We start from the raw sequence: 23,456 nt of genomic DNA, 5'->3' as shown, positions 1-23,456 counted from the left end.
AAATGTTTAAACACTAATATTAAGTCACTTGAGGTGAAAATCAATATATTTCTTCCATCCTTAAATGAGTAATAACAAAATGGGACTCATGCAAACACCTTGATTTTCACATTGTTATCCTGTTGACATTTTAATTAGAAATTGAAGATTATGATGCTCCAAGCTGTTTTACCTGCATTTTCCCCACAAAAAGTGGCAACAAACAGATATTTGTTTTCTGCCATTATAGACTTGAGACCTACGGTTTTGCTACAACTCAGTACAATCTGCTTTTGCCTTGTTGCGACTCAAAAGCTGATCAGAAATGTGCTCCAACCCATTTCAACTTTCTTTGTAATTACATACATGGACAAAATTGTTGTTATTCCTCGTTTAATGAAAGAAAAACTCACAATGATCACAAAAAAAAAACTTTAATCTGACAAACTTAACATTAAAAAAAGTTCTATGAAAATGGACAAATGAAACTAAGGCATTGCGTTTCAACCACTGATTACAAAAATAAATAAACTCATAAAACAAGCCTGGACAAAAAACATGGTACTCTTAACTTAATATTATGTTGCTCAACCTCTTGAGATCATTGGCACATTCAGAGAGTTACTCTAAATTTTCATGAGATTTCTGCTCCTTTCTGCAGGTATTTTGGCCCACTCCTCATGGGCAAACGTTGAGTTGTCTCAGGGTGCCTTTTCGCCTTCCAGAGATGCTCAGATTTTACTTTAAAGATGCTTGTCTATAATATTCTTTCTAATTTCCTATTATGCCATAAACTGTGATAGTAAGTTTGGACTTGGTGGACCCATGCCCATGCTGATATTAACTTTAAACATTGGTGAAGGAAGATGCTGCTTTGCTCTGCTGTACCTACCCCTAAGAGCTTCAAACCTCTACAAGAAACTGGGACATGCAACCAGGCCCCCCACCGTGCTTTGGGACAAGGCAGGCACTCACAGAATTTCATCCTCTTTTGCGATGGCTCTTTAGAGAGTCACATTGGAGAGATTCTGGGACTAGAAGGCCATGAATGCCACAGGAATCAGAAGCCTCTGACTCCCAAAAGCTAACTGGACCTTGTTGCTAATTTATAAACAGGATTACCCCAAAAAAAGACTGTGTGAGTAGAGTAACTCACAAATCCCAGAATATGATCGAGAACCAAGAGACTACAAAAAACAAAGGTCTCCTGACTAGCCAAAAATCAACCAGTCAAAACAACCTGTTCTTTGCTTTCCTGAATTTTGGAGGCCCCTAATCTTTCCAAAATGAAGCCAAGCATAATTTACAGGTAATTCATTAACATTGTATTTCATTAGAAATCTTTTTTTTTTCCTCTTGGATTTTGCTTTGTGAATTGGTTTGAACACATTCAAATTACTCCAAATTAATTTATAGCTAATTTGACTTTATAAACTTTCCGTCTCAGACATAAAATCCAGGCCAGACCATGATATCCCCATATAGCACACGTGTAATTTGCATATACATTCAGAAACCTGTTGAACCTTTTGAACTATATTTGTGTGATTGAGAATTCAAATTTAGCATTAGTCTAAAATGAATTACTCTGTTACAAACTAGCATTGGTGTGATATAATAGAAACTGGTTCTCACCAACATTATTAAGTTTTATGCTTTATTTTTTTTCTAAGGTTTTTGATTATGCATGTTGCATAATATTGAGTTTGTGTAAAATGGATTAGATTGAAATAAAAGTCTTTTTATAGGACCTTCTTTTGGTATTTAGATTTCTTTCTTTTTTTTTCTTTTTTTTTTTTTTACTTTCCAAAAGATTTTATGCATTTATAATGGAAAAATTGTGTAGGGATAGAGAAAACCTTTTCCAGTTGTTTTAGTTTCAACTTCTTTTAGGAGGCATGCAGCAATAAATGGAAATATTTAAAGGACTGTATGGAATTGATTTAACCATGCTGATTTAAAAAATGAACAAGGATTTTTTTTTCTTACTTGGAAAAGGTTTCAAAAAACCTTTGGAATGGATTATGCATAGTCTGCAAATAGTCCATCTCGTCCAACCTCAGCTGACCTTACAAATGCTGTCCTGAAAGAAGGGACACATAAACACCACATACATATAGAACCATAGCAGACAAGTCAAAGCCTTTTCAGCTGCAAAGCATAGGCTAAAACCATATTAATACTTTTGTGAAGATGAGATGTGAGTGATGTTCATGTCTGTTTCAAGCAGTGGCGACTGGCCAATAGAGGGCACAAGGGCACCGCCCCTACCACCCAATGACCTTGATTGAGACATGAAAATAAAAAAAAATACATAAAATGAAATTATAAAATTTAAATATTTCGAAATATATAAATATATATTTATTTTAGATGTGCAAGATAAGTATTCTATCTTAAATGAGGAGTAAAGAAAGTTGTGTGGTTTTTTTCGTTTTTTTTATTTATTCCCACCCTAGGGTGCAAAAATGTTTTCCCATTGACTCTCGTTAAAAGTTGTACATGTGCAGTAGCTCCTCTGCAATACAGAAGTATAGGAGAGCTCTGGGTGCACCAAAGCTACGCCCTGAATTGACAGGAACTATTGTCACAATTGTAGTGCAGTTGATTGACAAGCCGAGTCGCAGAAGGGAAGCAAACTTAGAGAAGCTAGAGGTGAAATCGTGTAGACCTGATTGGCCGAACATCAAAACAGGCTTGGCTAACTGCATGCAGCAAGGCTAACACTTTATTCTACTGCCTTGACTGCCTGCCTCCTTATTCAAACCTTAGGAACCAACCCAGCATGGATAAAGACAGGTAGAACTGATTTAAAGAACTTTTCAGAAAAGATAAGGAAGCATGAACAATGTGGTATTCACATGGAAAATAATATAATATAGTGTACCTTTTCTAGATGTTTGTTATATCTTAGATAAACATGTTCTCAAAAAATAGTTAGTTTTTATATATTGAAAAATATAAAGCTGACTAATAGCTTCTGCATTATTAAACTGAAACAATATTGGACCATGCAAAACACAGATTTGCCTTCACAAAGTCTCAGAGGGGCAACATTTATGTACAAAAAGTAAACCTGCCACTGGTTTCAAGACAACTGACCTAAATATGTTTGCAGTATAGTGTAGGGCATGAGCTATAGCATTTCCATGCAAGTTTTTTGCAAATGTGAACACAAACTTTTAACGAATTCCTTCCTTATCCCAAATTATCTTACATTTTATTAGTTGTACTCTGTTGCGAAACTGTAAAGCTTAACATTCCGTCATGTGTTATTCTTTACATAAAGAAGAATATAAAGAAAACTATCCAATAATTAAACACCAAGAAAGTTGTTGACTATCTGGATTGAAAATTATCTTTATGTATGGATGTTTTCTTTAGATCTGCATGTACTCATCCATCTTTAGAGCTTTTTAATACGTTTTAATTATTCTCCTGGTATGTAATTTTTATTTATATGATGGAAAGGAAAAAAAACTATTAAGAAGTTAATTTATTGTAATCAGCATATGAGAGGCAAACTTACTTGAAGAAATTAGGTCCTAGTAAAACAAATCTTTAATATTGAATATCAGACATTTTAATAAAAGCCTTCTAAGGAAAGCAAATTGAGAGAAAACAAAGGCTGAGTCTGATGCAGAGTATTTGAGATGTTGTTTTTCTTACTTAAGAAGGATTTGAATTTTTTTTAATGTACTAACTGATCTGTGTTTGTTTCTGAAATAGCAAACCTTATCTTTTTGTCATAATATTATCCTGTGAATAATATGTTACATGGTATACAGTGCCAGTCTCAATCCGAATGCATAACTCTATTTTTTTATATTGATAGCTGACCTGAATATTTGCTTCTTTTGTGACTGAATGTTGATTCTTCTGTAGGTATATTAAAGTGCCTCTCAAAGATCTAGACTTAGTGATCATCACCCGACAGAGAAGACATTTTTTTCTCTCCTACTACTGAAGGCACCTGCCTAAAGCCTATTGTGGTCAAAGAAAAAGAAAACATTAATATTTATCAGGTGGAAACACAAGGAGGAGAGGAAATTTAATAGTTATTCGAATTCAAATCCTTTAGATTTGTTCCGAGCGTGGTGAGGATGTGACCACAAATCTCCTGGTGTGTGACCTGCATATTTTCCTGGTAAATGAGACATGTTAAATGGTGTGCCAGAGGGAAAATGGGACTTTTCAAGCAGCACACAGTGTTCCGATCATCACAGATAACCAAGCTGGAAGGCCAGGGACCTAATTTAAGGGCTATTTACCATATGGCAGATTTTTAGCAGAGCTGTACCCAGCTGTAGACACAGGCAGAAAAATTAAAAATTCTGCAAAAAGAACAGCCAACAAAAAGAAAAAAAAATTTGAATACTGGATGCTCATTTTTGTGTATCTCCGCACAAAAAATAAGATATCCAAGGAAAATTATCTCTTTGAAATTAAAAAAGGAATTATATACTCTTTAAAATGACAATTTTTAATCTCAAACGTAATCTAAGATCTGTATCTAAGCAGCATTTTCTCCAAGTTGTGATTAGTGGGTGTTGAAGAAGTTTAATCTTTCTCGCTTTATGATATGATTTTCTTTAATTATATTTTATTTTGCACTTCCTCATTTGTGAACATTGTGTTTTAAAGTATGAAGGAGCAGTACACTCAAAAGCTCAAATCTTCTTGAAAACAGTCTCACTTTCTATATGGTAACTCCCACTATGTTCATAAAATTTTATTAAGTCAGGACTAGCAAAACAAATCTCCCAGTCTGGATCAGACTGAACCTTTTCTTTAGTTTTTATTTAGTCTTGGTTACTCCCTAACTCCTAAAAGCCTGCAGTGGTTTTAATGGTTAAGACTTTGATTCTACAGTAATAATGTTACTATAGATTATTTATGGATGCTAAAATATTAGCAATAATTAATAATAATACAAATAAAACATTTTTTGTGCCTTTTTTTAATATTGATATATATATATAATATAATGATATTAATGATAATAATAATTGAAAGTAATTGATGTCACGTTGGAGAAATTTACCTCTGCATTTAACCCATCCCCTTGGGGAGCAGTGGGCTGCCATCGTCATGTACCTGGGGAGCAATCAGGGGTTAAGGGTCTTGCTCAGAGAGCCAGAGTGGCAGTCTTTGGGAGTGGGGCTCAAACACAGAACCTCAGGATTCCAAGCTCTATGTCCTAACCACTAGGCCGCCACTCCCCCATTAAAAATATATATATATATATTTTTGTCAATTTTAAATGATTTTAGTCTTAAATGAGACATAAACATAGGAAAGTGTTAGTTTTATTCAAATATGTAACTATTTTCTGTCAAACTTTACCATGACATGTAAAATTACACAACTGTGTCAGATAAAATAGGTACTAAAATTATTCCAAATAAAATATAAAACTCTTAATTCTGATTGTAAATCTTCAATCTCCAATCTATTAAGTTTTACAGTAGAAAAGAAGCAAAAATGACATTCAGTCATAACAGTATATAAAAGGCTACTAAAATAAAAATACATTCTCAAAATGTCTCCTTTTATTGTTTAAATGTCGTCTTTCAGAAGAAAAAAAATCAATAAAACAAACAATTGTTTTAATGCTCAGTGCAATTTCCAGCAGCTTTCAAAGAGAAGATAACTAAGAAAGACATTTCTTCCACTGTTAACAGCTTATGCTTAGAAAAAAAGGAACAATAATTATTGTACTGGAACAGAATGATAAGTCTACAGGTTGTGGGCAAGGAAGTGCCCAACTTCTATCTGTTTCTTCTGGTTTTAAATCTGCCTGGTGGCTGGTAACAATACTAGCTGGGATGCTGGTTGCCAGGATACAATATTAAAGCTTTGCTACAAAACTCACTCTTGGGAAGTTCTTCTTATTGATTTTCAAACCATAGCATGTGGTCCATTTCATTGGCCACATCTAGTGGCAGCAAGTAGTAGTCAAGTTACCTTTCTACTGTCTCATTGTTGGCAAGTCCTGTGCTGGTGGTGGAAGATGTTCTCTTAAGGAATCTACCCAATGATAGTCTCCGTTTGTTCTGGATGAGTAGCGCTGCAGCACCTCCAGCCCCTTCTTCTTCTGGTTCTTCAGCTCTTGATGAAGTCATCAGGTCCTTTTTCTATCCAACATTGCTCTTATTTTGATGTATCTTAAAACAAAAGTCCACCACAGTTACATCATGGAGCAGGTCGTCTGTTTTCTGGTTGGAATACTTTTATCCTGGTATGCTATGACTGTTATTATCATGTACTTTGTGAGTTGCGACTCATCTGATGTTTTCAGAATCTGTGTTCTGAAGAGACGCAGCATCAACCCTAAATATCACGCAACAATCAGCAGAGACTGAATCGATAAATTCCAGTAGTGGATTAAGGCTTCTGCATACTATCAAGCACTTCTAGGTTTTTGCCTGGAGGGAACTAACTTATCTAACTCTTATGTGCATCCACTACATAAGACATGCCTTGGTGTTGCTCCAGCACCTTAGCAATCAATTTGTGACTGGAACCCCACCTGGTAGGTGACTCTGTCACCAGCTTATGGTGGGACAGGTAACCACCCCTCTAAAGAGCAGCCAAGTCTGTCTTCTTCTTCTTTCATGAGAAAGTGAGCTTGCCCAAACCAAAAGCTTGCTCCACCTTTGTGTCTTTCCTGCTTTCCTTGAGAAAAAAAGGTAAACAACAACAGCATAAGTGGACCCACTGGGGTTATTTTATTTTACAGAATATATTGTTTTGTCGAATATTTTGATGTTTTTACACCATTGTCATCCTTGTTAAAAATTGACATTTTCAACATCGTTTCAGACAACTAAGAAAATAAACATGACTCCAGTAGGAAGATAAATATTTCAACTTTTCGCAAATATTTTGCAAAACAGCATAATGTATAATTTGAGGATCGTAATTGCAACATACATGTGCCCATTTTCGATACTACAAGGATAAAAACTCCAAATTTCAACAGAAATATTTTGATTAGTAATTAAAATACAATAAATAAATACAATAAACAATAAGAACAATATTTTGAGGTTGTTTGCTGTGCACAGTATTAAGCAAGCTTGATAAAAAAACTTACCAAATTAAAATTAAGTTTTCCTTACTTGGCTATGCTTTGCACACATAACAATGATGCTAGCCAAACCGGTTAAGAAACAAAAATAATTCTCAGCAGCTGTACCTGTTACAAAACAAGTCTGAAACTGAAATGTGCACAGATTTATTCATTCACACAGTGTTCAGAAAGTGCATTTTCCTCTATTCTGCACTTTAGATGAATGACTGTTTAGGTGCCACTGGTCGTAGCACTGTATTGATACTTTTGAGAATGAGTATTGTATCCGGATACAACGTTTCAGTGTCGATACTTTTTTTTAGTATCGATACTTTTGACAACCCTAGCCCAAACAATCACATTAGAGGTCCTGCAATGTAGGAAAGAAATAAATGAGTGCACACACATTCACAGAAAGAGGTGAAATAAGTACAGGTTGCTATCAACTAGATGGAGTTCAACATACAGTAGCTGTGGCCCTTCCCAGCCGAATGGCAGCCGAATGGCAGCCCACTTTCCTGCAACTTCCAGTAATATCCCCTCCAACTTCCAGCCACTGGAGTAACCCCCTCTTGCATATGTTCTTATTCTGACTCTACCCTCTCACTGAATTACAGGGTCTGACCAGGAGATAACGTTTCTCTTTAGATCTTAATGTCCACAAATAACATAACAGAAAGAATATTTCAGTACATAGATTAATGTTTAAAAAATGTATTGTAGGGGACCAGCCAAGGACTAAGCAAGGACCCATTAAGGAAAGTGGGGAAATTTTGAATGGTTACTACTGTAAAGTGCTGGCATTTTGATAAATCAAATGTTTAGAACACATAGAAATGTCAAATGTTTCTAATATCATATAGCCCTAATATGTAATGTAAAAATTTGCACTAAAATAAGTCAATTCCAAATTTATCATGCCAATTGTGAATCCCCCTGCCTTGATTTAGTTGTTTAATGCAACACTGTATTTAGAGTCAAACGAAAACACTAAATACACACATACATACACACATATATATATATCTATATATATAAATATATATATAGATATATATATATATATATAGATAGATAGATAGATATTCAGTAATAATTTTCTCCCCACCATAGATGCAAATTAATTCAGCAAAGGCAGGTCTAAAACAGAGGGGAGCTTACTAACAACTGAGTGAGGCTGATGCCCAAAGCATCGCAGTTGTGTCCATTTGATGAGGACTGTGGCCTTGGCTAAGTTGGTCCCGCTGTATGTTGTGATCCAAACGTGTTTATCTTCAATCAAGGCCCATGATGCAACTGCTTCTCACAGTCCTGCAGCAAAGATTTCACCTGTGTAGTCTTCAGGCAAGTATGCAGTTTGAAGATGTTGGCTCTTCAAATTCCAATCTTTGTCTATTAAATGGCAGGTGAGGCTTATGCATGGTTCTGTGTGTTCTCATGTGCAACATGACCACATATCTGATGTTATTAGTATATTATTTAATGTGCTTATTATTAGCATGTCTTCAGGGTTTCTAGACTTTTGCATTAAGTGTACTCCAGCACATGCTGCTGCTTTAAGTGGTAAAAAAATAAAAGATTGGTGGTAATCACTGTCTTAGTGTCACTACCAAAGTGGGTCCTTCAACAATGTCAGTTGTTGAGGTTTGGGCCGTTTCCTCCGTAGTTTTAGTTGGGGGGAACAATCATTTTAGGGTGTTGTCTCACTGCTGAGGTACATGGCTGTCTGTGTAGCTACTGGTTTCCCAGCTAACACCTAATCTGCTATGGTGTTGTGTTCTAACTTGACATGGCTCTATTCCAAGCATTCTGGTCAAGCGTGGAGCACCTCTCATCATCGGCTATTCATATCGTCTTTCAAAACCTCACTGAATTTAATTTATAGAAAATTGTATCGACCACGTTTCATATATTGGGAAAATGTTAATACGTGATATATATCTTTATGGCCAGCCCAAGTCTAACAAATAAAACTGTGTTTTTATTTATTTTTTATGCATAGTCGGGCTTTAGAGTAGGCCACAGGACAAACCCTCCTGTCAAAATGACTGCTATTCCTGCTTTGAAGGAATAGAAATCACGTGCTTAGCTTTTTTAAAACCTATATAAACATTTGCTTCTGTAGAATAGGGCATCCTCTTAAAGATATACAATATGTAGACTTTGTTGGTTTTCAAACTGCTTTCTGTGAGAGCCTGCTGCATCTATTAATGCAATTCTACTGCTTTAGAAATTAAGACTGGTCTTCCTCAAAGGTCACTCTCGGGAGTAGTTATTGTCTCTGTTTATGTTCACAATCGTTGGATGGGTTGTTTATTCCTCTGCAGTTGATGGTGTTAATTATAGACTGACATGTCTTTATATTGCAGTGACTCAGAAAGTTCATGAGTCTAGTTAAAATATATTGATGCCAAGAAGAAAAGTGTTATGCTTGTAACTTGTTCCTTGACTGCTTACCTGTTTTTGAATGACATCTAATGGCATTCTGATCATTCAGAGCATCTTTATTTTCGTGGTTAAATTGGCAATGGGTCAATTTCATCTAGTTTTTGTGGAATCTGTTTTTTTAGTATTTCCACTGTGATCCTTCTTTTTTTTTTCATTTTTCCTTTTTTTATTTTGTTATTTACCTATACAGAGTATGTCTTTATATTCATATGTTAACTATTTGGCTGCTGTATTCCACCTAAAATACGAGCAATCCTGGTTCATAACATAATATTTATTTTAGCAATGGTTAAGGAATGAGTTTGCATTTTTTTTTCCCATTGTGCATATGTGTTAACTTACCCAAGTTTTGTTGTCAAAAAAATGCAGAGCAAATTTATGTCTCTATTTTAGAAACATTGCAGTGTTTTTTTAATCTTTGTGGGTGTTCTGACTTTTAGCCTTTTAAATGTCTCCACCAAGCTCTTCCTTTCACCAAGTTATTGTGTGTTCGACTTTGAGGAGGTTGTGCAATAATGAGAAATGGGAGACTTTCCTTTGTTTCTGCACTCCAATATATGGCCCCATTTCATCGGCTTAACAACCTCATTTAAATGAGCCTAATGACTCTCACTAATGTCCAGGCATGGCCGAGAGATTGTGACTGCTCTCAAAAGCAATGTCCTCTTAATGCACATTGTATATCTCCATTATGAGACCCGGTCCCGGTGGAAAATACAACCCATTTGTTGTCTTCCACTGTTCAAGATTAATTTTGATATTAATTTGTTGGTTTCTCTTTTGTTCCGTTTGCATGTTCAGTTCCTTCAGCTTAATGATTTGGAAACTAGAGAAATTTAGATGCTGTATTTTGCTCAGCCTGCTATTCCTGATAAAATACTGTTTTCAGTAAAGGCCAATAGAAACCTAAATGGATCTATTTAATCAGTCAAATGTGATCTGACTTTTTAACGCCCCTTTCATGCAGTAGAGGTTTTGACAACTCAATTGAGAGCTGAAAAGGTCACTTATACAACTAATGCTTAAAGTTATCATTTTTTTACAGCCCTTTCTTTAGAATTTGCTGAAACTACTTTGCCAGAGTAAGAATGTTAAATCTTTCACAAACATTAACACTATTAGCTGCTGCTGTGCCTCCCCCATATCAGATTGTGATGCCTCCACTGTGTTGCACTCAATATACTGCCTGATAGTTTTCATTAAACATCAGTGTGTGAAACCAGCACTTGGCTACACTGCTATTGATCAATTTAAATAAAGGACTATGCTTGGCGTCAACACAAATCAATAGATGAACGGGCATCCTGATGTGGTCATAACCACCAAAGCAGGGCCATTATATGAAGCGCTTCTGTCAAAGGCGAATTTAAAAGCACACACGGTCCAATATGTGACAGAAAATCAATGTTCTCTGATAGGGAGCAAAACCTGACAGCTCAATAAGCTTTGGATTAAAGATGCTCCCTCCTGGTCCCCATTCCTACCCCTCCTACAACCAAAACTACCTTCCCGTTCTACAAGAGACTTAACAGCTCAAACCTGTACACTATTTAAGATTACAAGCCCCTGTTGACATGTGTGCAGGGTACGTATGTGCAGGGTTGAGAAATACAAAGACAAGAAAGTGGAGATGATGCAGCTGGCATCATCAGTGGCTGTTTTGTATGTAAACAATGTGGGAGCTGCTCTATTCATACAAAAACTACAGAGCAGGAACCATTGTCTTAGTCTGCACACTACTACTGGTCAGGAGGATAAAACATAAAAAAATATACTTTAAAAAAATCCTAAAATATTTAAAACAGGAGTTTGTCTAATTCAGTATATATATCATTATAGACAAACAGCGTGATTAGATATTATTTGTAGAACATGATTGCGTTCAGGAACAAATAGAGCCACAGCTGTGCTTTCCAAACATCTCAACCACTAATAGTGTTTCTTTTTGCACATTATTGATCTGTGATGTCAACCCAGATATGTGAGATGGAGAAAAAGAGGCATATCCAGGTAAGCTCCACCTCTCTGCGGTATACCCGCTTTATTTTTGGCTACAGGGACAGTTTTAAATATCATGACTCATCTATGTTAGTGATTTATCATCAAGCCCATAAATATTAATGCTATCTGTCAGCGTCCAAGCAAAGACGCATGACTAGCCTTCAAAATGTTTTTACCCTTGTTATTTGCGAATTTGTAGTCACACTTACAATGTGTGTAAAGAGAGGAAATCAGTAGACTGTATATCTATGTCACTATTCAAATGACATAAATATGTAACGTTGCATTGTTTCTTTAGATAAAAAACGGAAGAACATGCAGAAGCCTTTGTGAGTTGCTTTATACTGTACACATATAAGATTTGCAAGTTTTCCCTTTTTTCAGGTCAAGGCTTCTTACCCAATAATACAGGATCATAATTAAACTAGTCATTCTGGAATATATATATATGTGTGTGTGTGTGTGTATATATATATATATATATATATATATATATATATATATATATATATATATATATATATATATATATAAAACTGATTTATAATATATAGTATGTTTCAAATGTAATGTAATTTTACTTGTTAATTGTAACTTTTAACACGGGGAACATGGGAGACGGACCCTGAAATTACTTTTGCCATCTGTATAGACTGGCATTAGCATTTGAAATAACCAACAACAGGCCAAAATCAACAGAAGCTCATTCACAGGCACTTGAAAGGCGTCTCCTAACAGAAGACTCTTTTGCTTCTGTGAAAAAAAAGGAATCCTCCCATAATTCAAGCGAAGGTCTGTTTATCCACCTGCCGCTGCTCAGTTCATGGCTATTTCTCAGCTTTCTTTAGGAGACTTCAGTCTCTAATGATCCCAGCATGCCTCTCCGGTGTACTTCTTACCCCAAGCAGTGCTCTGTGTGTGGACTCCCTCCTGTGCTTGTAGGAGTGCAAAGCTCTGCTGACCACTTCATCTTTTGGGATAAAAACTGTCTTTCAGTCCTCTCTCAAACCCTTGGGGGAGCAGGGCTGAAGTTCCAGTTTCTCAAACCTCAAAGCCTGGACATCAACACAGTTTACTTGAAAAACTGCTGGAGCACCACCTTTCTTTGGCCGATGTTCTTAGGGAGCCATCCTTTTGGTAAGTCATGTGATGGACCCAAAATTTGAATCAGCATTTAGACCGTTTTCATATTCTTGTGAAGTTTGGTCACATGGAGACATATATTTAATTCTCATTACTCTATTTTAGAATTTAAAAAGATTGGGTGAAAAAAAAAGCAGTTTTATAAGTTCAGTCCTCTGGTAATGGTAGAAATTAGAAATGCCATGAGAGGTTTCTCATATGACAGCAGTAGTGCAGATATTGTTGTACCATATTCAGTTCTGCTATTTTTTGGAAAGTTTAATGAAAGGTGATAGCTACTCATTTACTAAGTGACATAGTTACCTCATCACAGCTCACCCAAGAAGAGCTGACAGATTGGTCATTATGCTTTACGTGGTAGTGGCCTTGTTCTAACTCCCTTAGGCTTTAATTTAAAGTCTAAAAGAAGAAGAGTTATCTGGTGTTAAAATTGGATAAATAATCAGCACATTTGATTTAGCAGAGATTTAACAAAATAGTAAGTTTCAAGAATCAGAATCAGGTTTTATGACCAGTATGTTATAAAATATACATGTATCTTTTATAGCCTGCCTGTCAATCAGTTTCACTGTTTATCAAAGGGTTTGAGCAAACAGTACATGTATGTCTAAACACCTCATACTGTAATTAATTTGGTTGCTGCTTTTCTCTGTCACACTGATAAACACCAGCTCATTTGGTCTACTGGTTACCATGCATGCCCAAATCATCACACTGCCTCCTCCATGTTTTAATGATAAAGTGGTATACTTTGTGACTTTTTTTCTACATCTTCTACCAAGCTTTTCTGTTGTCCTCCTGAAGTTTGAACTTGGTTTCATCAGTCCAAAACTTTGACCATCCTAGATGTTTTTAATAAAGTCTGTTATTCTTCAGGCGTTTGAGTCAGATTTTCTTTATTTACTTTCATGCAGTCATCTCTTCACAGTAAACTTGGGTACAGATACGACTACCTCAGATCACCTCCATGTATGATTGACAATGATGATGATATAAAATGATATGAAATGGTCTTTCATCAATTTTCTTATTTGAAGATAGTGGCTCATGTTAATTAGCTATTTCTCCAGAATTCTCTGATCCAATTTGATGCAAATGCCCTTAAATAAAAGTTATTAGTCAAAGTTCATTATACAACTATAACTGAAATATGTGTCCTAATATATATATAAAATGTAGTATTTATATATTTATATACAGAAATCAATTAAGCTGCTTTTTATGCTTTTGTTGTGAGACTTTTGCAAAGTATATATATATATATATATATATATATATATATATATATATATATATATATATATATATATATATATATATATATATATATATATATATATATACACACGGTATATACACTCACCGGCCACTTTATTAGGTACCCCATGCTAGTAACGGGTTGGACCCCCTTTTGCCTTCAGAACTGCCTCAATTCTTCGTGGCATAGATTCAACAAGGTGCTGGAAGCTGTCCTCAGGGAGTTTGGTCCATATTGACATGATGGCATCACACAGTTGCTGCAGATTTTTCGGCTGCACATCCATGATGCAAATCTCCCGTTCCACCACATCCCAAAGATGCTCTATTGGATTGAGATCTGGTGACTGTGGAGGCCATTTGAGTACACTCATTGTCATGTTCAAGAAACCAGTCTGAGATGATTCCAGCTTTATGACATGGCGCATTATCCTGCTGAAAGTAGCCATCAGAAGTTGGGTACATTGTGGTCATAAAGGAATGGACATGGTCAGCAACAATACTCAGGTAGGCTGTGGCGTTGCAACGATGCTCAATTGGTACCAAGGGGCCCAAAGAGTGCCAAGAAAATATTCCCCACACCATGACACCACCACCACCAGCCTCAACCGTTGATACAAGGCAGGATGGATCCATGCTTTCATGTTGTAGACGCCAAATTCTGACCCTACCATCCGAATGTTGCAGTAGAAATCGAGACTCATCAGACCAGGCAACGTTTTTCCAATCTTCTATTGTCCAATTTCGATGAGCTTGTGCAAATTGTAGCCTCAGTTTCCTGTTCTTAGCTGAAAGGAGTGGCACCCGGTGTGGTCTTCTGCTGCTGTAGCCCATCTGCCTCAAAGTTCGACGTACTGTGCGTTCAGAGATGCTCTTCTCCCCACCTTGGTTGTAACGGGTGGTTATTTTAGTCACTGTTGCCCTTCTATCAGCTTGAACCAGTCTGGCCATTCTCCTCTGACCTCTGGCATCAACAAGGCATTTCCGCCCACAGAACTGCCGCTCACTGGATGTTTTTTCTTTTTCGGACCATTCTCTGTAAACCCTAGAGATGGTTGTGCGTGAAAATCCCAGTCGATCAGCAGTTTCTGAAATACTCAGACCAGCCCTTCTGGCACCAACAATCATGTCACGTTCAAAGTCACTCAAATCACCTTTCTTCCCCATACTGATGCTCGGTTTGAACTGTAGGAGATTGTCTTGGCTATGTCTACATGCCTAAATGCACTGAGTTGCCGCCATGTGATTGGCTGCTTAGAAATTAAGTGTTAACGAGCAGTTGGACAGGTGTACCTAATAAAGTGGCCGGTGAGTGTATATACGGTATATATACGGTATATATATATATATAGTGCAGTCCTAGGAACAGCTAAGCTTGACGATGACACATACCACCCCATGAGGGGTGAGAAAATAGTATATATAGTATATAGTAAATATATATATATATACATACATATATATATATATACCACTTCTTGAACGGAGTATACCATTAGAGCTTTGAGTTGTTTGTATTTCTATTATTGGTTGTTGGTTATGACACAAGTTTCAGGCACAGTTTTGTTGAAAACTGTTGAAAAAAGTTTTCTTGCGTTATTTCAACATAACGATGTAGATACAAAATGTAAAAAGCCAAAGGTCAACAAAGTCTTGCTAATAACCATCACATACATAACATAAGTGCTCTGTACACATTGACCCTCACTGCTTCTCTATTATTTTTTGATGTATTTTTTTGCAAATTGCTACTGAACCATAGCAGTTATTATATTGGTGCATGCATGAAAAAAACACACCCTAAAACAAGAGGAAATGTAAAATATTCTAAGTTAATATTTTTCTGTTTATAAAAAAAATAAATAATATAAAGAAAACAATCTGCAAAGAACATTGATGCCTTCCTGTTTACCACTTTAGATAAAGTTCATTTAAAGTTGGGAGGACATTTAGGTAAGAAGGCTGGATTTTGTCCTCATAGGAAAAGTTTTAAAACCACTTCTTTAAAATAACTGCTCTCCTATAACATTTTTCAACAGTTATTCTAATAGCCAAATAAGCAAAGAAAAATGGATTGGAGGGTGTAGGGTTATGGCAAATCTAATAGAATAAAGGGAGGATATCTATAGCTTTCTTAATCCAAACAAACAGTGCTACTAACTTGTACAGAAAATGAAGGTTGATCTTTAGCTGTTGAAGTTTATATAAGAGCGTAAGGTCATTGTAAATGCAGTCTGCTTTCTATAGCTTCATCCAGCAAAATGCTGCTCCGAAAGCAGCAAGGGCAACTTTCACAGACCTCTTTTCTTCTGAGGCGGTATCGAAGCGCTGTGTAGGATTGTTTTCAAAGATGCAGTCGACATATAAACACAACGGTAAGAGTATTCTTTCATTCAGACAATATGACAGCTTAGTCCTTGAAGATTTTTTTTCATACATGTGGTTATTGCCATGACATGATTTCCCCCTAGTTTAATCCTTACAGTAAAGGCTACATGTCAACTTTATTCTTCACAGTTTGTTTGTGAGCTTTTAGTTCAAAATATTCAATTCAAACAAGAAAAAGTAAGAATATGTAAAAGAAATAGCGCTTTCTCATCTTTATGAGTCTCAGCGAAAGTTTTGATCTAAACCATAGTCGTGCACTGGTCTGATTTTTCAGACCCATATCCATCCAAACCTGTAGAACTTAGAACCGAGCCTGAGCCATTTCCCATCCTTTTATCCCCATTCAAAATCTCGCCCTGAACTGTGAGTAATAAAGCGCCACCAGACAATGCAATTTCAATGATCACAATATGTACACACAGCGGATGTTTTTCTTTAAGTGCTTTTAGTCAAAAAACATATATATATATTTTTTTATTTTCATTGGAATACTGTCTGAACATCAAAGGCACCAACACATCACCTGTTGCTCACATTTTACTAAATACTACATACATACTACTAAACCGAAACATGCAAAGCGTCCTCCTTTAGTGTCTTTATTTCAGTGTTTGCTGCCTTATTACCTGCTTAAAGAATAGCAGTTATCTGTTCATACTTGACTGAATTCACTAGTTAAGATCTAGTTAATAATTATAATGTTTGTATTGTGACTCTTCTATTTGCTACCTGTCCTTTTTTTTGTTATACATGTCCCTATACCGTAAAACAATACAGTTCTAGTTTCTACCAGTAGCTGAGTGTTTACTGCGGGTACGTGAATCAATGAATCTCTAGAGGTCTGGTGACATTTCTCATCTGACAGCTTAATGTTCTGAGTGACATCAGCTCTTATGTGGCAGGAGAGAGATCACACTTTATGACCAAAACTCTTCTATCCTTGATTTAATCATCATGTGTGGTGTCTCTTAAATTATAAAAATCACATGACAACTTTAAAATTGTGCCATGTTAACGAGCGCTAAGAAGAAGGACATCACAGTAAATGTTACCAGCAGTAGCTTGAATGCAGGAGTAATGATATAAATCTTACCACAATGTCTTGTTTTGCCTAAAAGAAACTCATGTAACAAACTTTTTTTTTAACTCCTAGCACAAATAATGCATTGAACATAGAGTACTTTTGGTAGGGGAGAAGAAAATCCACTATTTTAATTACACAGCTTTACAACCAAACCTTTCAGTTTTCCTGACCAGAGAATGCTAGTGTTTATTCCATGCCTTTTTAGGTTGCCTATAAGTAACAACACATCTCTCAACATATTCAGCTCTAATAGGGCTTTAGCCAAGAAAGTATGTTTTCAGTTTATAAAAATTGTGAGTTTCCCTCTGAAGTTTCATCTGACTTCTTATCCGCCCTATTTGTGTGTCCGCTCCAAGGTTTAACTTGTAGGATTATGATCTTATTAAACATGGGTTGTAAGTTTGTCCATCTGCTTTAAGAGACACCGGGAAGGAAGATTCTGGCTCATTTATTTGAAAAGTTTTTACTTTTCTAAGTATTTATTTTGTATTTATTGTCATTTCTAAAGCATATTGTGTCTCACACAATATTTAGAAACAGAAAAACAGATCTCTTTCCCTTATGCTGACAATGAAACATAAATAACATTTCTTTGTGGCAGCTCATTTGTTTTTTTACTGTTGATGGTACATATTTTGGTTGTAACACGGTAAAAGGGGCCTAGTCAGGTACTATAACTTAACCAATGTCTACGCCAATAGCTGACAAATTTTTACATTGCCATAGCTTTATTCAAAGATCAGAGCTGTCTGTGGGTCTCTGGTGGTGCCGTGGTGACAGGCCTTAGATATTTGCTCCCCAAACACTCACCACACATCAGGCTGGGTCATGGCCTGCTCAAGACCTATATCTCCAACTCTATCCTGACATTTTCCTTTGGGAAGTGTGACCATGACAGCAAGAAGTCCCCACTGCCCACATGTCCAACAACTGGTCACCCTCTGTAAGTACCCCTACTATGCTGCTCACCCTGTAGATAACAGATTTTCACAGAACATTGGTAGCTTAGTCATTTGGCCCATATTCATGATAAAAAAGGAAGCAGAAGAATTAAGAAAGACTGAGGTGTGTTTTGGAGGGAAATGCTGCAACCCCTTATTACTCATGGGATATTAGACGGGCCTTCCAGACCCGCTTCTTCACTGAAGCTTATCGGCCTTGCCTCTGCGATCACGCTTCCCTTTCTGGAACGTGTGCATCAAGCCAGGAGCTGTCGGAGTGTCTTAGCTTAAATTTCAGAGGGAGAAAAGTCCGTTCCCCTTCACTTGTTCGGCCTGGGGCATGAAATTATAGAGTCTGCATCCGTACCCCTCTCTATGGCACATCAGTAGCGTATATATCCTCCAGAGTGCTTTTGCTTTGTTTCCTTTTTGTTGGGATTCTATGCTGCTCCAGGTCAGCATTGTCTGTCTCTGTCGGGAAGGATTTATGTTGTTTTGATTTTACAATTCTGTCTGCTCAGACTGTCTATCCTGAAAAAAAATCAACCATCAGTAATGGCTGACATTTGTTTTCTTATAGTTCGGATTAGTGCCTGACAGTGGATATGACATTTCAGAAAACTGCTCGATCTCTGCTCTCATGAGCCAGGCATTGTCGATTTATAGGTCTCATAAAAACAAGCCAACTTAACCAAAACATCATATATGAGTTGAAAAGCTTTGCAAACGCACATTTGGCCACAAGATGATAAAACTGAGTAATTAGAGGTGCACCAATCAGATTTTATTATATCTATCAATCTCGGTATATTTTTGTTTTTCTTTACTACTTTTTTAACCAATATTGCAATTGCAGTTATAGTTAGATTTTTTTTTTTTTTGCGCTAACCACAAGCATGCAGATGTTTGACTTCAGGCTTTTACTGTTTTCATGAACTTAAAAGTTTACATATCTAGAGTCCATTGCAGCAGGACTTTTCTGTTACTGTTGCTCACTTCTTCTCTCATACCTAAAACTGAGTGCTATCTAAATCTCTTTCTTTCATTCTCTATGGCAGCCAAACCTCTGTAAGCCACCTAAATAGATGGATTGAAAGAGTCAGTGTGACCAAAATTGAAAGCCTCTGCAGTTTGGAAATAGTGTTTTGTTTAATTGGGATTATATAGCAATTGCACTAATCGCTCAGCTCAAATTTTTATATTAATAAGTTGGGTGAAAAATCTAAAACTACAGGAAGATTTACCCCTTTATCGCCCTCTCTCTGTGTGATTTAATGAATACAATTGATTTGATTTCAGGATGGAACTTATTCTTTTAACAGGATTTACCGTTCTAATGTCTTTCTTTTCTGACCTTGTACTAATCTCAATTTGTCTTTTGGATTGCACATGTGGACATTTATGCATATAGTCTTTACTTGTAGAGAGGAGTTTATGACAGTCTCTTAAAAAAGCAAACATAGCTCTGGTTTTCAGAAAAGTGCTGGGATCTGCAGATATCTGTATTCAGGTATTTGAAGGTATCTGATCGGAAGTAAAAAAAAAATTTGATCAGTGCTTCAGTAGTAACAATATAAAAGTTTTATGGTATTAATACAAAAACAATTAAAGCATTAATATATAGCATGATTTGAATTCTTTGGAGTATAGCATATAATAAAGATCAAGATATGTGGGATTTTTTATTTTTTTTTTATCTAGCCGACAATCTTTGCACAGGAACATGCAGGTAAACTAACACTGCTCTATATTTTATATTGATTCTGAGAAAACTCTAGTCCCCGAACTTTCTTCAGCAATGTTAAACCTTTAGGTCACTGAGGTAATTTAAAACAGAACCACTGGATGCTCAGTTTCCACATGTTTTTGATGTATCTGCACTGCTCCTATGTTTAAAACTGTTACCATTACATTTTGTACTATTAAATAACAAAAATATTATTTCCCTAAAGCATTTTTTTTATTTTAGCTTTCAAGCTAAAGCTATTTAGGATATTAAGTGTCTAGCTATAACATTTTCAAACCATTCGTCCCCTGAGGCACTGTCGCTGATATCATGGATTCAATTTTTCCATCTCCTTTTTACTTTTTGGCTTTTAGGCAGCATTCAAGCTCAATGCATAACTTTATCATATGGGATGTCGATGTTCGGCACATTTCTGCACCAGTCAATTTTAAGATGGCGGCCAAATATGGCGCAGTAGTCTCTTTGTTTACCAGAGAGGTGCTCTGCTCTGCTCTCATTGAATAGATTGGACATAGCTGCCCTGCTATTTAGCTTCGGTAATCACCTCCGTTATGATAGAATTCCAGAACAATTCCTCTTCACAGTTAGTTGTCAGCGCTCTGTCATGGAAAGGAGATACCTCTGTGCAGTAAGTGAATTATCTCCGAAAAGAAAAGGGTTGTGCGCTTTTGTGCCTTCCTTAAGGCTCCTGGTCATTTTCGGACTTCTCTCTGCTCAAGAGTTTAGATGGAGGAGTGGAAAGGGGAAAAAAAATCTTTTACTTTTTTACATCTTGGAAAAGCTTAAAATAATCTGCAGAACACAATGATACAAAGCATTGTGATGGATGAGTTTGTTTTGCTCTGGCTCTCAATCTTTCACCCCTTCCAGCGATGCCATTCTCTCGATGTCTTTTCTCAGGGAAAAGCCATTATTCCTCTTTCCTTCTACATTTTACCAAACCAGATTCACTGCATCGGTCCATGCCTGGCCAAAGGGAAGAAAAACCTATTCAGTTTGCGCTAAATTCAATTTCCTTGCTTACACATACATTTTTTTTTTATTAGTTCTTGTTCATAGTGTGGAGTAACAGTGTGATATTATTTTACCCTTGCAGTCCAATATGGCAAGGCATGGCAGGGACTGCAGTAATTGAAATTTCTTTATGATTGAATTTGTGTCCATGCATCTCCCAGGAGAAAGCTGATTGGAGAGGTTTCACTTTTTGGATGCATTTAATTTAAAGCATAATTGCAGCCTGGTGTTGGACTACCATATTTCTGGTAATATTCTGGGTTTATCCATTCCGAGCAAAAAATAAATAGCTTAATCCACCAGGGGAAAAAAGGTACAGTAAAACCATTTTTTTGTTTTATCTTGCTGTTTGTTAGCTGATCGAAATTACACTGTAATGAACTTCGCCACCTAATAAACAATGAATATTTAAAGTTGAATTATAATCAATCTATAACAGTAAAGGGCTATCTCTAAATGAGGGAAAGGCTGTGTCTGATTCGTTTGCAAATATTTAGGCTGTCATTTGATTTGATCTGCTCTGTAAAGACATTTCCACTTGTGAAATTTGCCAAAAGGAGAGTTTATTTCCCGTCTTAAATCTGTCTTCTCTAATTTTTTTTCTTGAAAAAAAAAAAAAATCCATGAGGACAAAAGTTGTATATCAATTGGTATTGTAGCCCTTTGAGGCTTGATGATCATAACAATCATAAATGTTATCTTATATTTCCTAATTTCTAGAAAATAATTCTGCTCTTCCTTTCTATTGATGCTGGTTCTTATTATGGCTGTCTTTTTTCATAATTATCTAAAAAAAAAAAAAAAAAACCCTATCTGCATATTTTTCACATAAAACTAATAGCAGACCTTTGAAAAAGTGTTTGAATCTCTGGTTGTTAATTCTCTATTATTTTCTGTTTTAGATTCTTTTGTTTGTTTATTGAAATTAAGGCACTTCTGAATCTGAGAGGGATTTTCTACGTCCAAGCTTGGCTACAGTGCTCTCAGAACTGGAGCTTCTGCTAAATATCCATGGTTGTAGTTTTCTTTGGAAAGCTTGATGTCCTGCTCCCTGTTTTTTCTAGGATTAAACCGGTTCAATAAATCAGGGAGGCGATGGCTGGCTTGAACAAAGAGCAAAGACAAACACAATGCCATGAGCAAACCTTCCTGTTTATTTGGATGTGGATAACTGAAAGCATTCAAAGCCCGAAGTCCTGGATCACAACACAGCCCCTCCTATACATACTCACAGCAGATGGTAGCCAGTGGCAAAAAACGCTGTATGAGCAACAACGTGGACTCCAACAGCAGGACGGTACATCGGCGCACAGAGACAGATGTCAGTGTTTGCTTTGTCCAAAAGCAACGTGCCGATCAGAATTACGTTTTGGCCTCCGCTGCTTGGTCACTGGAGGGAGAGGCTGCATTCAGCTATGATTCACCCTCAGATAATGATCCTCTTAGTGATAAACGGAATTAAGTTGGGGGAAAAAATCTGTTTAATTGGTAAAAATCCACAGTCCACCTTTACTGTAATTAGTAGTTTAAAAGGGATAACATCCCCTTTATAAAAAAAAGTCTTATTTTAGTTTCTTTCAAAAATATTCTTATCCAATAAGCTGTTTTATTCCTTATTTTGCATAGTAAAAACTCAATACCTGAAAGTATTGTAATGGGATTAATGTGATACAGCAACATAATGTACTGATTATTGTAAAGAAGATGAAAATTAGTTCACTCTTTTTTTATATATATATATAGAAATCTGACAAGAAAATGCTTATATAAAATAACTACCTGGAAACTTTATTCCCCATTTTCAAACAGTTTGTATCCTGTCATGGTGCTGGCAGCATCATAAAAGGGTTCTTTCGTCAGCAGGATCAAAGTTTATGAGAAAAAGGATTTAACTAATAGATGGTGATCCTAGTAAAAAAAAAAATATATAAAAAAAAAGCCTTTAAATCTGCAAAAGACTAGACTGAAAAGAATGGTTTAGATTCAAGCATATTCATGTATTATTAGCCTAGACTTGAATCTAAATATTCAGAAATAGTTGAGATTTGCTATTAAGATGCCATCCATTCAGTCTGATTTAGGTCGGCTTACTTCAGAAACTGCAGTCTGTATTTGAGTGAAGCTGATAGAAAAAAAAAAATCCGTATACTTCTAAAAGAAATGACTCAATACAAATGGACACCTAACTTTTCAGATAATTTGTGAAAAGTAAAACATCAATTGCTATTTCCCTTAGATTTTATAATGATGTGCTATTATTTTCCGGTTTAACACAACAGAAATAGATTGGCATATTTCTTCTTACATGCAAATTTAGATGGTAATGTTGCAAATTGTCCTAAAATAATTAAACACGTTGTGGAGTTTAAAATGCTTTTT

At 36.0% G+C, this 23,456-nt stretch overlaps 1 protein-coding gene across 4 annotated transcripts in view; it reads left to right on the top strand.

Moving 5' to 3' along the window:
• Positions 1–23,456, top strand: part of LOC119784144 (kelch-like protein 29) — a 259,595-nt gene that overhangs the window by 38,323 nt on the left and 197,816 nt on the right. Inside the window, exon 1 of one of the 4 annotated variants that reach the window (XM_038286068.1) lies at positions 12,415–12,640. The exons of the other annotated variants lie outside the window; for them this stretch is intronic. The gene's annotated coding sequence lies outside the window, so the exon portion shown is untranslated. Of the gene's footprint in view, positions 1–12,414; positions 12,641–23,456 lie in introns of those variants that run through there. 4 annotated transcript variants of the gene reach the window in all.

Source organism: Cyprinodon tularosa, unplaced genomic scaffold (genome assembly GCF_016077235.1).
Source record: "Cyprinodon tularosa strain WSP-4 unplaced genomic scaffold, ASM1607723v1 ctg22, whole genome shotgun sequence".
Taxonomy (NCBI): domain Eukaryota; kingdom Metazoa; phylum Chordata; class Actinopteri; order Cyprinodontiformes; family Cyprinodontidae; genus Cyprinodon; species Cyprinodon tularosa.
The sequence above is the reverse complement of the archived record's forward strand: the minus strand, read 5'-3'. Positions and strand labels throughout refer to the sequence as shown.